The sequence below is a fragment of the Notamacropus eugenii genome, chromosome 2 (assembly GCF_028372415.1).
Source record: "Notamacropus eugenii isolate mMacEug1 chromosome 2, mMacEug1.pri_v2, whole genome shotgun sequence".
NCBI lineage: Eukaryota > Metazoa > Chordata > Mammalia > Diprotodontia > Macropodidae > Notamacropus > Notamacropus eugenii.
Genome location: NC_092873.1, coordinates 497579605 through 497595311, shown reverse-complemented (window position 1 = coordinate 497595311; position 15707 = coordinate 497579605).

Genomic DNA, 15707 nt, shown 5'->3' with positions numbered 1-15707 from the left:
ATTGGAAAGAGAATTAACAACTTGGAACAAGAAATTCAGATCCTTATCAAACCAACAAACTCCTTGAAAATTACGATGGATCAAATAAAAGTTGGTGACTCCATGACAATAAAAAATATAAAAATAAAGTCAAAAGACTGAAAATATGGGGGGAGGGGAATGTAAGATATTTCAAAGCAAAAACAGCTAATCTGGAGAGCATATCAAAGAGAAAAAAATTAAGAATCATTGGATTATCTCAATGCTATGACCAAAATAAAAAAGAGCTTAGATACCTTATGTCAAGAAAACTTAAAAGAAAACCAGAGGGCAAAGAGGAAATAGAAAGAATACATTAATCATTTCTTTAAAGAAATTTCAACATGAAAACTCCAGGAACATAATAGTCAAAAGTCAAAGCTTCCAGATCAAAGAAAAGTTATTGTAAACAGTTGGAAAACAAGCATTCAAACAATGATAACAAACAGTCAAGATCACATATGATTTAACAGCCACCACCATAAAGGAGTAGAGAACTTGGAATGTATTACAGAAGGCAAAGGATAAGGGTTTTCAGCCAAGAATAACTTACCTAGCAAACCTGAGCATAATGTGGGGAAAATTGATTTTTTAATGAAATAGAGGACTACCAAGAATTCCTAATAAAAGGACCAGAACCTTGTAGAAACTTTTGAAGTTCAAACACAGGAGCAAAGAGAAACATAGAAAGGCAAACATTAATGAACAATGATAAAGGAATAAATGAGAATAATCTGCTTACATTCAAATATGAAGTGATACATGTGCCCTTCTGAACTTTATCATCATTAAGTTTCTTAGAGGGAGTCTAATTCGATAAGGCTTGTAAGTACTTCTATTATGTTTTTATGATCTTATGAAAAGAATGGAAAAGAGGGGAAGATAATTACATTGGGGGGGAAAGGGAAAGATAGATTAGGGGAAATTATCTCACCTAATCAGGGTGAACAAGTAGACATACGTATAAATAAAGAAAAAAGTGTTGGTGAGAGTGGCTGATACTTGAACATCACTTTTATCTGAACTGGTCAAAAGAAAGAATTCACACATACACACACACACACACACACATAGACATTTCTGGATATAGAAATGCATTCTACTCAGTAGGGAAATAGGAAGGAAAGGAGAGAAGGAAAATGAGAAGGAAGATAAATTAAGGGAGGGAATAGTCTTAAACAAAACGCATTCTAAAGTCATACAAAAATATTTACAGTTCCTTTTGGGGCAGCAAAGAATGGGATTCTGAAGGGTCCCCCATAAATTGGGGAACAAGATGTTATGAATATGATGAAAACTATCATACTGAATGGGGTAGCTAAGTGGCACACTGGAAAGCACAGCAGGTCTGGAGTCAGGAAGACTCATCTTCATGAGTTCAAATCTAGCTTCAAACACTTACTAGCTGTGTGACCCTAGGAAAGTCACTTAACTCTGTTTGCCTCAGTTTCCTTATCTGTAAAATGGTCTGGAGAAGGAAATGTCAAGCCATTCCAGTATCTCTGCCAAGAAAATGTCAAATGGGCACAGGACTGAACAGCAACAAAGCTGGATTCTTATCAGCATAATGACCAACTGGGATGAAACATGTTACCTGCCTCTCGAAAGAAAGGTATAGGACGCAGAGTATATAATGAGACAAATGGGTTTTTTAGCCGTGGTTAATGTGGATTTGTTTGACTAACTATATATGCTTGTAATCAGTTTTGTTTTTCTTGGGTTCTCATTTAGGAAGAAGGGAGAGAAGGCACATTTTGACTGATTAAAACAAACAAAAATCTCTTTTTAAATAGAAGAAAAAGAAAGAGAAAGAATGTCTTAACGTTGCCGGTCCTGCTGCTCTTTCTCTGGGGACACAGCATGTGGAAATCAGTAGCATGGAGCAGGGAGATTTTGCTCCATTGGGAGGCAATGTATTATATAATGGGAATAGTGGCAATAGTACTCGCAATGAGTAGCTATTTTATTGTTGTTCAGTCATTTCGTACTATTTGTGACCTCATTTAGGATTTTCTTAGCAGAGATACTGCAGTGGTTTGCCATTTCATTTTCCAGCTTATTTGACAGATGAGGAAACTGAGGCAAACGGGCAAAGTGACTTGCCCAGGGTCACACCTCTTGGAAAAGTCTGAAGTCAGATTTGACCTCAGGTCTTCCTGACTCTGGGCCCAATGTTTCTCTGCTATACCACCTAGCTGCCTGAGTAGCCTTGAGCAAATCACTCATCCTGCCTCTTTTCATTTCAGTAAGATGGGTGTATCTCATTTGGTTATCTTGAAGCTCAGTGAGATAATGAATGTAATGTATTTTGCAAACTTGAAACCTCGTAATACAAACACTCTCTTCTAGAGATTCCTTTTAGTCTGAGAGATTCTCCTCCACAGCCAGACACCACCCTCAGATATTCCTACTGCAGGCACCAGTATGCTAAATAGAAGTTGGCTCTTTAATATTCTAATCCCAAGGCATAACTTTCCCCATTGCCCTTTTCCCATTATTTCTTAGGTAAATGAAGATTGATGATCCTCTCCCTGGCATAGAAATGCTGACCGTGTCCTTTGCCCCATTGCTTCAGAACCCTGGTGCAGACCTTAGAGGTTCTGCACAAAGATGAGATCTTTGGAGGAATCCACGGAGACCAGAATGATGGGCTCTGACATGGACAGACATGGCAGCAGGAGATTAATTATCCATAACTACAAGCATTTCCTTCTACAAGTTATTCACCTGCTGGAGCAGCCTCTGTGATGCTGGGAAATGCCATACCATATGCCTAGACAGCATGGCATAGTGAACTAGGACAGAAGAAGGGGGGGAAATGAGTGTGTGCCAGTCACTGTGCTAAGAACTTTACAAACAGCATCTCATTTTAACTTTACAACAACCCTGCAACATAGTTGTTATCATTATCCATTTTACAGTACAGGAAACTGAGGCAAAAGAGGTTAAGACCAGCTCAGGTTCACACAGCTAAATAAGTATCTGAACTCAGGTCTTCCTGACTCCAGGTCCAGAGCACTAGCCACTGCACTACGAAGCTACTAGACCAGAAGTCAGGACCTAACTGAGAATGATGGGTGAACAACCTCAGCCAGGAAGCCTGGACTTCAAGTTCCATCTTAAGCATTTTAACTCCGTGATACTGAGTAAGCCTTCAACCCCCAAAATAAAGCTTCAATTCCGCATCTGCAAGAGGAATAATTCACTTCACCTCTTTAAGACTCAGTTTCCTAATCTATGAAATGGAAACAATAACAGAGTTGTTGTGATGGTCAAATGATATATTGTTGTTATGGTCAAATGATACATTGTTGTTAAAGTGTTAGAGAAAGTTGATTAATGTCAGTAAAAGAAACTACAGATCATCATCAGCAGGACTCTGGGTTGAGGAAAGAGTGCAGAGACACAGTAGGTGGAGTTCCTACTTTTTTAGGGGTTCGAGTTTAGTTGAAGAGATAGAATACATACATAGATAAGAAACTATACAAGGCAGCATTTGTTGAAAGGAATAAAGAGGTAGGTGAGTTCTTAGGCAGAAGACCATACATTAATTTAAGTGAGCAGCCCTGGAGTCAGGAGGACTTGAGTTCAAATCCAGCCTCAGACATTTACTAGGTGACCTTGGGCAAGTGACTTAACCCTGTTTGCTTCAGTTCTTTTTCTATAAAATGAGCAGCAGAAGGAAATGGAAACCATTCCAATATCTTTGCGGAGAAAAACCCCAAATGGGGTCACAAATAGTCAGAAACATCTCAACATAACAACATGGATTTAAAGCCATAAGTAACATTGGAGATCATCTAGTTTTCAAGCCCCTCATTTTACAGATGAGAAAGTTGAGGCCCACTGAGGTACAATGACTTGTCTAACAGCTAGTAGGTGTCAAACCTAGGTCTCCCAGTTCTAAACCTAGTACCCTTCCTATTACTTCATTCTGTCTTTGTTATTGACTTATTCAAATAAGTTCCTTGAGGATAGGAACTGAAAACTTCTCACCATAATCCCAGGGTTCCTGATTTTCCTGTGGATACTTATTAAGATTTACTTTCAATAAAATTAAATTCCTAATCCGTTAGCAATTTACCTTCCACTGACTCAGTTAGCCAAAATGAATTCAGGACACACAAGCTGTTAGGAAGGTTCTAGGTAGTCTCCAGGCTCAAGATGTGTTAGTTCTTGGAGTAGATTATTAGTGAATGTACTCACTCATCATCCTGGGAGGTACAAAATCCTCAGTATTTAATCTGTATCTGCTCTTGGCCAAAGCGTGACAGTAGAAACCTTAAAGCATATTTTCTTAGCCTGTCATTAAAAAATACCCTTTGCAGCAGAATTTGCAAAGGTACTGACAGCAGAACGAAAAGAGGAAACAGAGGAATCATAAAAAAATGTAATCATTCATCTTGGAAACCAAAGCGAAATGTGCATTCTTTCAAGGAGATTCATGGGATTTTTTTAAAGTACATTTTTTTGTTGATAGATCGCCTTTAAGGGACCCAGCTGCAGGAATATTGTTTCCCTACTTTTTTTTTCTTTCTTCTCTCCGAGATGGGGAGGGAGGGTTAGAGGGGGATGGATTTGGTTGGGGGGAATAAAAACTTAAAACTCAATATGTTTTCAATTGGAGATCATGGCACTTTCATCCCAAAATTTGGGGAAGATAAGTTTTAATTACAGTAACAAGAACCACATGGGCAATGATTGATGTGAACCTCATGTGTCCTATTACTTTATTAATCTTTTTAATTGGAGGTTAAAAGAAGGCTTTATCTGCCAGGGAGGGAGAAGAGATTGGCCCCATGCTCCGGTGTACTTCTGTGACTGGAGAACCTGCCAGGGCACTCAAAGTGTGTGTGCAAAGCCTAGATTCATAAGGTGAGTATGCCAAAGCTGGGGAACACTTGTTTTTAACTAGGTTTTGTGTTGCTCTGACCCCCTCTATCAAATCCAGTGCACCAGCCACCATCCTGGTCCTTCAGTTTGAATGGATCATGCTAGCCTTGCTGGAGCCCTGGGGGTGGTGGATAGGTGGGGTTGTGGGGCGCCATAATTATTGCAACATCTGTGTGGTAAGTTCACAGCTGCAATAAACAACGGGTGAATTTCTGGGCTAGCAGATGACTGAGAAACCCAGGTGGTCCTTTGGGAAAATAGGGCCAACTCCCCTGGGAAGGGAGCCCAGGGTGAGATAAAAAATGTAGTTCTTGAGCCCAGAGATGATAATGGAAAAGAAAAAGGATAGAACATTCCTTTTCCTAATGTCACTCTATGGATCTACCTTAAAGCCCTAGAGCATGATCAATTAACCAATCATTCAGCAACCACTTACTAATAACCATGTAAATATATCCAAATTTAAAAATACATCCAATTCAAATTTATATAAGAATAAATTAAAAATAGGAGTCCGATGGACTAGAAACCTAATGGATGTTATCAAACATAATGTCACTTTGGTACGCCAGAGCTGTGAGAATTTAACTCATAGGGCAGTCTTCCAGAGCCACGCTGTACAGGATACTATCACCAGAGAAATCCTGTAATGAGAAAATTGGAGTATAGACTGATGTTACCTCTCACCTAGACTGCAGGAATAATTTTGTCAATTGCCTCCTTACTTCCAGTCTCTCTCTCCCCCCCTTTATCATTTATCTCTCACATAGCTTGAGTCAGCTTCCTAATAGGAATCTGATGATCTCAGTCTCTCCTCAAAAACCTTCTGTGGCTACCCATTGCCTTTCAAATAAAGCAAAACCTTCTCAGCCTGGCGTGTGAGCACTCAACAAATGTTTGCTGAATTTAGTTTAGTAATTTAGTTACACAAAGAAGCAGGCCAGTTTTCTTACTATAGTATCAAAGTTAATACATGCTGGGGGGGTGGGGGTGGGCAAGAAGAAGCTATGCTTAAGAGATATTCATAGTGTCATACACCTCTTTCTTGTTCTTTGCATATTTCATTTTTCATGTCCATTAATAGCTGTCAAATATCAGTGAACTTGGGCACAAAAGGGCAGCTATATGGTCCAGAGGATAGAGCTCCAGAACTGGAGTCAGGAAGATAAGTTCAAATTCCTCCTCAGACACTTACTAGCTGCGTAATTCCAAACAAGTCATTTAAACTGTTTGCCTCAGTAGCCTCACTTGTTTAACACCTACTTCCCACAGAGTTGTTGTAAGCATCAAATAAGAAAATAGTTGCAAAGTGCTGAGTATAATTCCTAACCCATATAGTGAGAGAGCCCTGCTCTTGGAGTCAAGAAGTCCTGGATTCAAATTTGACCTTCAGTACTTATGAACTGTATGATCCTGGGTAAGGTTAAACAACCTTTACTTCAGTTTCCTCAACCGTAAAATGGGGATGATAATAGCACTTAACTCCTGGAATTGATATGAGTGTCAAATGAGATAAAGAGCTTACTGCAGTTCCTGGAGCACAGTAGGGTACTATATATATTTATATATATTATGATTATTCATGAATCATGAAAAGGACAATTTTAGAGTTTGATTGAATTCAAGTCACTGTATAGACTGGCTCCTCTGTCTTTCCAGCCTCATCCCACACAACTTCCCCGTTATAGTTCCTGTATCTCAGGATCTTGTTATTTCCTGATGTTGCCCTCCCCTTCCCCATAACTGTGGCTTTACAGCTTCCATGCCAGGGATCCCCAGACCTCTATCAGAATCCTTCCTCTCTATGAGGCAACTCCTGATTACTCCCTTCACACTAGCTCTCAATTTTCTCTACCTTTTGGAGTCTCGTGCCCCTCTGTTCCACCCTCTCTCATGCACTTGTCATATCATAACTCACATTATGGTTACTTGCATATTTTCTTGACTCTCTAGGAGAGGGTGAGATCCATGAGCCAGGTGCTGTTGCTTGTTTCATTTCCGTGCCCCCCAGTGCATGGCAAGAGATCACTCCACATGCTAACTGTCTGGTGAATTGCAACTGTTGACCTCTATTATTTCAGGTCAAGGTTAGAGAAAAAAACTGGGTTACAGAGGATTCTGTGCTCTAGGTGGACTGGAATAAACCCGTAGTTAGATTTGGCTGGGTCAAATGTTGTTACTTTGTGTAGTGGGTCAGCAAATGTTTATTAAACACTTACTGTGTGCCCAGCACTGCGCTCAGTGCTAGAAATACAAAGAAAGATAAGACGGTCTCTATTTGCAAGGATCTCACAGTCTAGAAGCCTTGAAGGCAAGGACTGACAGGAATTATAGGAGAATTATAGGAGAGGTGCCAGGTGGATAACCTGTGCATTTCCACTTGGTGCATCCAATCCATACCTCCTAAGTCATCACCTCCAGCCTGCCTTGAACGTCACTTAGGTGTTGGAACCTCCCCTGCTGTTCCCATACCTTCTTACCATTGTTTTACTGTTGTTAAGTTGTTTCTGTCCTGTCTGACTTTCTATGACCCCATTCAGTGTTTTCTTGGCAGAGATACTGGAGTGGTTTGCCATTTCCTTCTCCAGCTCATTTTACTGATGAGAAAACTGAGGCAAAGAGGATTAAGTGACTTGTCCAAGGTCACCCAGCTGGTAAATGTCTGAGACTGGATATGAACTCAGGAAGATGAGTCTTTCTGACTCCAGGCTGGCTCTCTCTCCACTGCACCACCTAGTTACCCCTTTCCCTTCATCCCTAATGCTTTAAATCCTTCTTCTATATCTGGTGTCCTGCATCCATGATTGCTCCCCCCAGCCAGGAAATGCTGACCAATAAAAGCATAGAATATCAGAGATGGAAGAAAGAGGAAATCGAGTCAAACCCCAAGCTCAAGTAGGAATCCTTCCTATAATTTCTTTGGCAAGTTGTAATCTAACTTGGCTGACTCTAAATTTTGCCCCTTCCATGTGCTAGACATTGTGCTAAGCACTTTACAAATATTACCCAGCGACATTTCAAGGCAGAGTATTCTGCTGTGAACAACTCTAAACGTGGGTGAGTTTTTCCTTCTATCGAGGTAAATCTTTGTGCAACTTACGCCTTCTTTTGTGCTGTTTTGCCCTTTGAGGCCACACAGAACAAGCATAATCTCTCTTCTATATAGAACAGTCCTTCCCTTATTTAAAGGAAGACATTGTGCCTTCCTTGTCTTCTCTTCTTCAGGCTAAATCTTTTCATTTTCTCAATTGGTCCTCATAGAACAGGAGTTCATAACCTGGAAGCCATGGAGACATTCCAGGGGGTGCATGAATTTGAATTGGAAAAAAATACAGCTTTATCTTCACTTGCTTCTAACTGAAACTTAGCATGTCCTTCACTATTTAAAAACACTCTTTTGAGAGGTTCCAACAGACTACCAAAAGGGTCCATGATACCAAATATGTCAAGAAACCCTGTGGTATAGTATTTTACAATCCTGTCATCATTGTGGCTGCCTTTCCTTTAACAATCTCCAGATTGTCAATGTCCTCTCTAAAATCAAGTGCCTATAACTTGAGTACAACGTGCTGAGATTTAATCTAAGTAGTGCTGACTAGAAGGGAATAATGACCTTCCCTCACATCCATGATGCAACTTAAACTCAGAGAAGCTTCATAGACTAGCAGACCAGGCAAGCTAACCTTGGCATCAGGAAGACTTGGATTTAAATCTCTCCTCCTACACATATTGGCTGAGTATCCCTGGATACATGGCTTATCCTTCTAGTGCAGAAGGCAACTTTCTTTGAGTTTCAGAGTACTTACTACACTACATTGGTAGAGGGATATTTTTAACTGGGATTCCCTTTGTCAGTGAAATCACTGATCTGGTAAAAAAAAAATCACACCTTCGGGGGGCTGTCATTCCCCTGTTTTGGGTCATTGAGTTTCAAGCCCACCAAAACCCCAAGTCCTTTTTACATGAGATATTGTCTAGCCGTTACAACCCTTTTCCCCATCCTGTACTTCTTGAACTAGAATATTACACTATGTATTTTCTCTATGAAGTTCCCTAATATTAGATAAATTCAGTCCATTATTCTATGCTGTCAATATCATTTTTTGTCTCTAGTATAATGTATTTACTAACTATTAGTAACCACTAGATAAGAGTAACTACTGGCTACTCTTATTAACTTCAAGTCATCAGCAAATTTGATAAGTATATCCTCTATGCCTTCATCCTAATGATTGAGAAAAATATTGAACAGAACATCGAAAAAGATAACTTTAAGTACTATCCTAGAGACATTCCCTCCAGATTCATCTGTCTATCAATCACCATTCTGTATGTCAGAGTTCAAAGCACATCTGATGCTGTCATCCAGCATACATCTTTCCATCTTCTCCACAGGGTTATCCTTAGAAATTTTGTTACATCCCTTGCTAAAATACTCTGACATACACTGTCCTACCAATGTAGTCACTTCATCAAAAAAAAAATTAACTTAGTAATAAGAATTTGACGAACCAGTGTTGATATATAGTGATCATTGCTTCCCTTTCAAGCACATAAAAGTCACTATTTTATTAACATAGTCTATAATTTTCAGAAATTGAAGTCAAACTCACTGACCTGCATATGGAGATTTGTTCTCTACTTTGGCTTATAATTTGAAGACTTGTTCCCCTTTCTGAGAACCAATATTGCATTTGCTTGTGTTCAATGCTACAACACCTTTCATTTTCTGGGAATTATCAGAAATCACAATGTGCAATAATAATTTGTTGAATTAAAATGGAACTTAAAATCTCATACTCCTTTCTCCTCAGACAGAGTTATGAGCCCATTTAGCAGCATTTGATAAGGAATTTAGACAGTGATTTGGAGTTTTATTCCTGTTTTTCTAATCCACCAAAGTACTTTCTGGCATCTGAGCACCTCAAGGTTATGTTGCTCTTAGCCCACATGGGAGTAGGGACAGGAAAAGGTCTAGCTAAGGATCTGGCTTAGATCCAGGAGGACAGTATGGTCTGAAGAACTGTCTATAGCACCAATAGTCCTCTTAATTGGAGACTGGAAACAAATGTTAAGTCATCTGAGGCAACAGGGTCAATTCTCCCAGGGTAGCAGACAGGCGAGGTGCCAGAGATGAGCACGAGGTCATCAGAGCCACAAGCGTCCATTATCACATCATAATGAGTTGGTGGAAGCTGGAGGCAGGAGGAGCGCTTGGAATCTGTGAGTCCAAGGTGGCGGGTGGCAGTGTTAGAATCTAAAAGAAAAAAGAGGCAAGTGCAAACTAAAGTCAATTTACTAAGAAACTGAGTGTCTCTCAATTTGTGAGGAAATGCAAAAAGATTTGAGAGGCAGCTTATTGTAGTAGCTGGAGATTTGGGTTTTAAACCACATGGCCTGAATTCAAATCCCACAAGAGATATGCACTAATTGTGTGATCCAGAGTAAATCCCTTAGTCTCTCAATGCTCTAGGCCAGTTGTTGTTGTGGTGGTGGTTGTTCAGTTGCGCCTGGCTGTTTATGACCACCTTTGGGATTGTCTTGGTAAAGATAATGGACTGGTTTGCCATTTCCTTCTACAGTTCATTTTACAGATGAGGAAACTGAGGCAAACAGGGTTAGGTGACCTGCCCAGCGTTACATAGCTAGTAACTGTCTGAGGCTGGCTTTGAATTCAAGCCTTCCTGATCCTAGGCCTGGTGCTCCATCCATTGAGCATTTAGCTGCCCATAGGGCTTCTGGTATCAAACTCAAATAAAAGTGAGGACCATTCATCCATACATAAGAATCCCTGTGGGTCTCATATTGACTTAGTTTTAAAATGTAATATTGTTTTATTGTATTTTTTATTTGGTTAAATACTTCCCAATTACATTTTAATCTGGTTTGGGCCATGGGAGAGTGTTATGAGTCTCCTATTTGACACCTCTGCTCTAGATAATTCTTGAAAACTATAAGCTACAGACCTGCATTGGTAGTGGGGATTTCCTCAGCTATAAGTTTCCTACAACACTGAAATCAGAATTTGAGTTCTTCACCCTCTTCTATTCATTTTCCATTCATATTCTATTCATTCTATTGATTTTTCCAATTTAATTCCTTTAATAGATTGTGCCAACCCACTCTCTCTGAAGTCCTTGAATATGGCCTAGCCATCTTTACATGAATATTTTCAACGAGCATCAGCTAAGGATATATATTCAGAGCTAGTCTTACCTAAATGGTCATCAGCTATGTTCATGAGATATCCAGTTTTATATATATGTATACATCTCCAATTTAAGATTATATGGATTGTATTTGGAGTCAGTCATGGACATGGGTGACTGCGTATATCACATTTTTTTAATTCATTGGTGATTACCTGACTAGCAAAAAAGTTCATGTTGCTATAAATAGAGTCCCCAAGCCCCAAAATAAAGAGATCGTATGTCAGATACAGAGTCAGATATAACTGAATTGACAAGAAAAAGCAAACAAACAAACAACAGCCCTCATACAAGATTTATTAAAAAAAAATTCTCTGAAGTAATGCAAAGAGTTTAAGTGCTTAAATTCATGATTCCTATCCCAATCAAATGCATAGACCTGCTTCAGTGGGAAATAGTAAGCTTTGATGTAGTATCTACTTGCAAGGGTTACCTATGGCAAGCGACTCTGCCTGACACCCTCCCACCTCACCCAACAATAAATAATAGACATTAATTGATTCCAAATCCTTAAAGGAAAGGAAGAGGGAGGCACACAATGGAATTCTGAGTACCCAACTTTGGCAGGGTCCTCAGAGCCCCAATATATCATTGGACCTAAGGGAAAGGGATTGAGGGAAAGTTGGAGCCTGTTCTCTCCTCCCTGAGGTTACTCAGTGCAGGAGTTTAGGCCTGATCCACCCTGAGACATCTCAACATGAAGACTAGCTGGAGTCATCCAATAGCCCAGTCATAGGGATCTGTGAAACATCAGAAAAAGAAGTGATGGCAGAACAAGGGGAATTCTCAAAATCAAGTAATAGGGAACCTAAGAGAAAATTTCAAAAAATCTATGGATAGAAATCTAGCCCATAAAAAGATAAAAATGATAAAGGAATATAAACACACACACACACACAGAATGAGTAAAACATTAGAAAGAGACCAAACCGCTTTGAACAAATATTATAATATGAGAGAAAACAAGCCAACATTGCCCCAGTGAAAGAAAGAAGATTTTCCAGAGATCATGAAGCTAAGACATGAATATTCATGATGGTTCCAAATGAATGAATAAATAAATGAAAAAAATATTAATTACTTGCTAAGTACAAAACATTGTGCTAAGTGCCGGGAATACAAATTTAAAAGAAATGCAGTCCCTGCTCCCTGGAAACTCACATTGATATAGAAAGTGTGAGGCACAAGTAGATGGAAATGTCCAGTGGTTCTTGGAGTAAGCATCAACATAGATGGAAAATCAAAAGAAGAAATTAGGAAAAATTTTGGATAAAAATCAATTATCAGTGCCAAATTAAAAAACACAACCAACAGAATATGAAAAAGTGAGTACATAATGGAGAAATTTACAAAGTAGAAATGAGAAAGAAAAAGATTTATTTTATAAAAATAATGATGTGGAGGAAAATTAGGTAGAACAGAAGGAAAAGACAGCAATGCTAGAAGAATACATTTTTATTGACCTATATGGAATACGCAGAAAAAATTTAACAATCATAGGCCTCCCAGAAGAGTGTGAGAGATTAAACAACATAACCAAATAACAGAATTCAGGTAAATGACCAGAATTTCTGAATATAGGAATAAACTAAAGACCAGAGAATCCCTAGGTCAACATCAGGAAAAAAACGTTCCTGGTTTCAGTCTCTAACAAGTGTAGTGGTTAATTTTTACCAGTTTCAATGATAACCAATAAAATTTTAAAATAGCCAAGAGAAAGACCTTCAGTTATGAAAGGAAGGCAACTGGAACAACACAGAATTATTCTGCATTCATGAGGAATCAAAGAAGGAAATGAAAGAGTATATTTCAAAAAGAAAAGGATCTCAAACTACAAAACAAAATGATGCATCCTTCAAATCTGGACGTACTCATCAATTAGAAATAATGGAGGTTAACAAAAAGTAAAAAGTGTGACATGTCAAGCATTCCTGCTTTCCCCATAACCCCCAGTGCCCCAGGCAAAAGTCACCAACAACATCAGGGAAAGAGAGATGAGCAGATTATTCAAATTGTGAAGACAAGAAGCAACAGAAACTCAAGAAAGGTAAAAAAGTACAAGTATTATGAAAGTATGGAATAATGCAAACAAATCTCATGCACGTACATATGTGTGTTATGTATACATGTATAGATACACATATATATCTATCTATCTATACATACATATTATTTTCTAAGAAGAGAAAGTTTGATGTAGGGAGTAAAAGAAATATGAAGGAATAAAATAACTTAAGAAACCAAAGATTTAGGGGGGAACTTAAAAAACAAGGAAAAACCAAAGGGGAAGAATTGAATTAACACTAAAAATAGGTTAGAGGAGAGATTATGAACCATGACTGACTGGGGGGAAGGGAGGGAGGCACAAACAAATTAGTAAATAAAGAAGAAGGATTAACACTTTAAATTCGTGGAAGCCTTTGCTTGCATTCTTGGAGTAGAAGCAAATTTGAAGTTTTACACTGAGTAAGGCATCTTCAGATGGATAATAATAGTGGTTGAATAGATAAGATGCTGCTCTTTGGTCTGCAAATTTAAGTCTAGAGTAAGGTGAATTAACAACTACTTTTTGTATGTGACAGGGATAGTGTACAAAGCAAGGAGGTAGGCAAAAAAAAAAAAACTAGGAGGGATCATGAAACTGAAGCAGAGGGAGAAAAACAGAAAAAAAGAAAAGGATGATGGTGGATGGAATTGTACATGAGTCATTGAGGAACCAACACAGGCAATGCAGGTGAAGTTGTCAGAGGCTAGCCCCAAGTGGAAGCAGTCATTCAGAAGGAAAGAAAAGGGTCTGAGTTTTAGGAAGAATGATCCTTGAAGGTGTTTTCTTTTGTCTTTGTATGCCCAGACCTCAGGCAGTGCCTTGTACACAGCAAGTGTTTAATAAATGCCTGCTGGATTATAATGGATACAGCTGAGATATTAGCAAACACATTTTCCTACATTTATTCTTCCTTCCCTGTTTCCCCGATGCAGCCATCTCCTATGGGAGCCTTTCCAGGTCCCCTGCTACTCCCAATAGGTAGTCTGGGGGGGCAGAGCCAAGATGGTAGAGTAGAAGGATGGACCTCCTCTAGCACTCCCCCATAGCCCATAAAATACCTGTAAAAATGACTCTAAACAAATTCTAGAGCAGCAGAATCCAGAAAATGACAGAGTGAAACAGATTTCCAGCCCAAGACATCCTGGAAGGCCAACAGGAAGGGTCTATTACACTATCGCATCTTGACTACGCAGCACAGACAGGACTGGAGCAGACTTCAGGGTGCCAAATCATAGGCAGTTGCTGTGGTTCCCAGATTTCTCAGCTCTCCAAAGAAAAAACAGCTTTAAAGGTCAGTAAGAAAGCTCTTTCACCTTAATAAGAGGGGAGTGTGGTGTGACCCTAGCCCTGGTCCCAGGGCGGAGGCAGCCACTGTGGGAGCAGTTTTCACTTTTAAAGTTCTCAGCCTTAAGACCCTGGGGGAACTGAGTGGTTGATCTGGGTCTCAGGCCTGAGTGGCAGTCCTGGGGTGAGGAGGAGTGCTGCCTTGGCAGAACTGGTGGTTGCTGTGGAGAGGGAATCCTACTCACAGTTCCAGGGCAGAAACAAGTGTTTTGGTTGTTCACAGACCAGAGTGCAGGCAAGGAGAGGAGTAAACCTTTCTCCCTCGATTGTGCCACCTTGGAGGAACTGATAACTGACAGGTCCCTGGAGATATCTCAGCAAACAATTGCACAAAACCTCTGAAGGCTAGGATAATATACCCTCCACTTAATAAAAGACTCAAAAGTCGAGTAACTGGCTGGGGAAATGCCCCAAAAAAGGGAAAAAATAAGTCTATAGAAGATTGCTTTCTTGATGAAAAGGTGTTTTCTTCCGTCCTTTCAGATGAGGTAGAGCAAAGCATACCATCAGAGAAAGACAGTAAGGTAAAGGCTTCTGCATCCAAAGCCTCTAAAAAAAAGTATGCAATGGTCTCAGGCCATGGAGGAGCTCAAAAAGGATTTTGAAAATCAAGTAAGACAGATGGAGGAAAAATTGGGAAGAGAAATATGAGTGATGAAAGAAAATCATGAAAAGCGAGTCAACAGCTTGCTAAAGGAGACCCCCAAAAATGTTGGAGAAAATAACACCTTTAAAAAGAGACTAGCCCAAATGGCAAAAGTACAAAAAGTCAATGAGGAGAAGAATGCTTTAAAAAGCAGAATTAGTCAAATGGAAAAGGAGGTTCAAAAGCTCACTGAAGAAAATTGTTCTTTAAAAATTAGAATGGAACAGATGGAAGCTAATGACTTTACGAGAAATCAAGAAATTATAAAACAAAACCAAAAGTATGAAAAAATAGAAGACAATGTGAAATATCTTATTGGAAAAACAACTGACCTGGAAAATAGATCCAGGAGAGATAATTTTAAAGTTATTGGTCTGTCTGAAAACCATGATGAAAAAAGAGTCCAGACATCATCTTCCAAGAAATTATCAAGGAAAACTGCCCTGATATTCTAGAACCAGGAGGTAAAATAGTAATGGAAAAAATTCATTCATCACCTCCTGAAACAGATCCCAAAAGGAAAACTCCTAGGAATATTGTAGCCAAATTC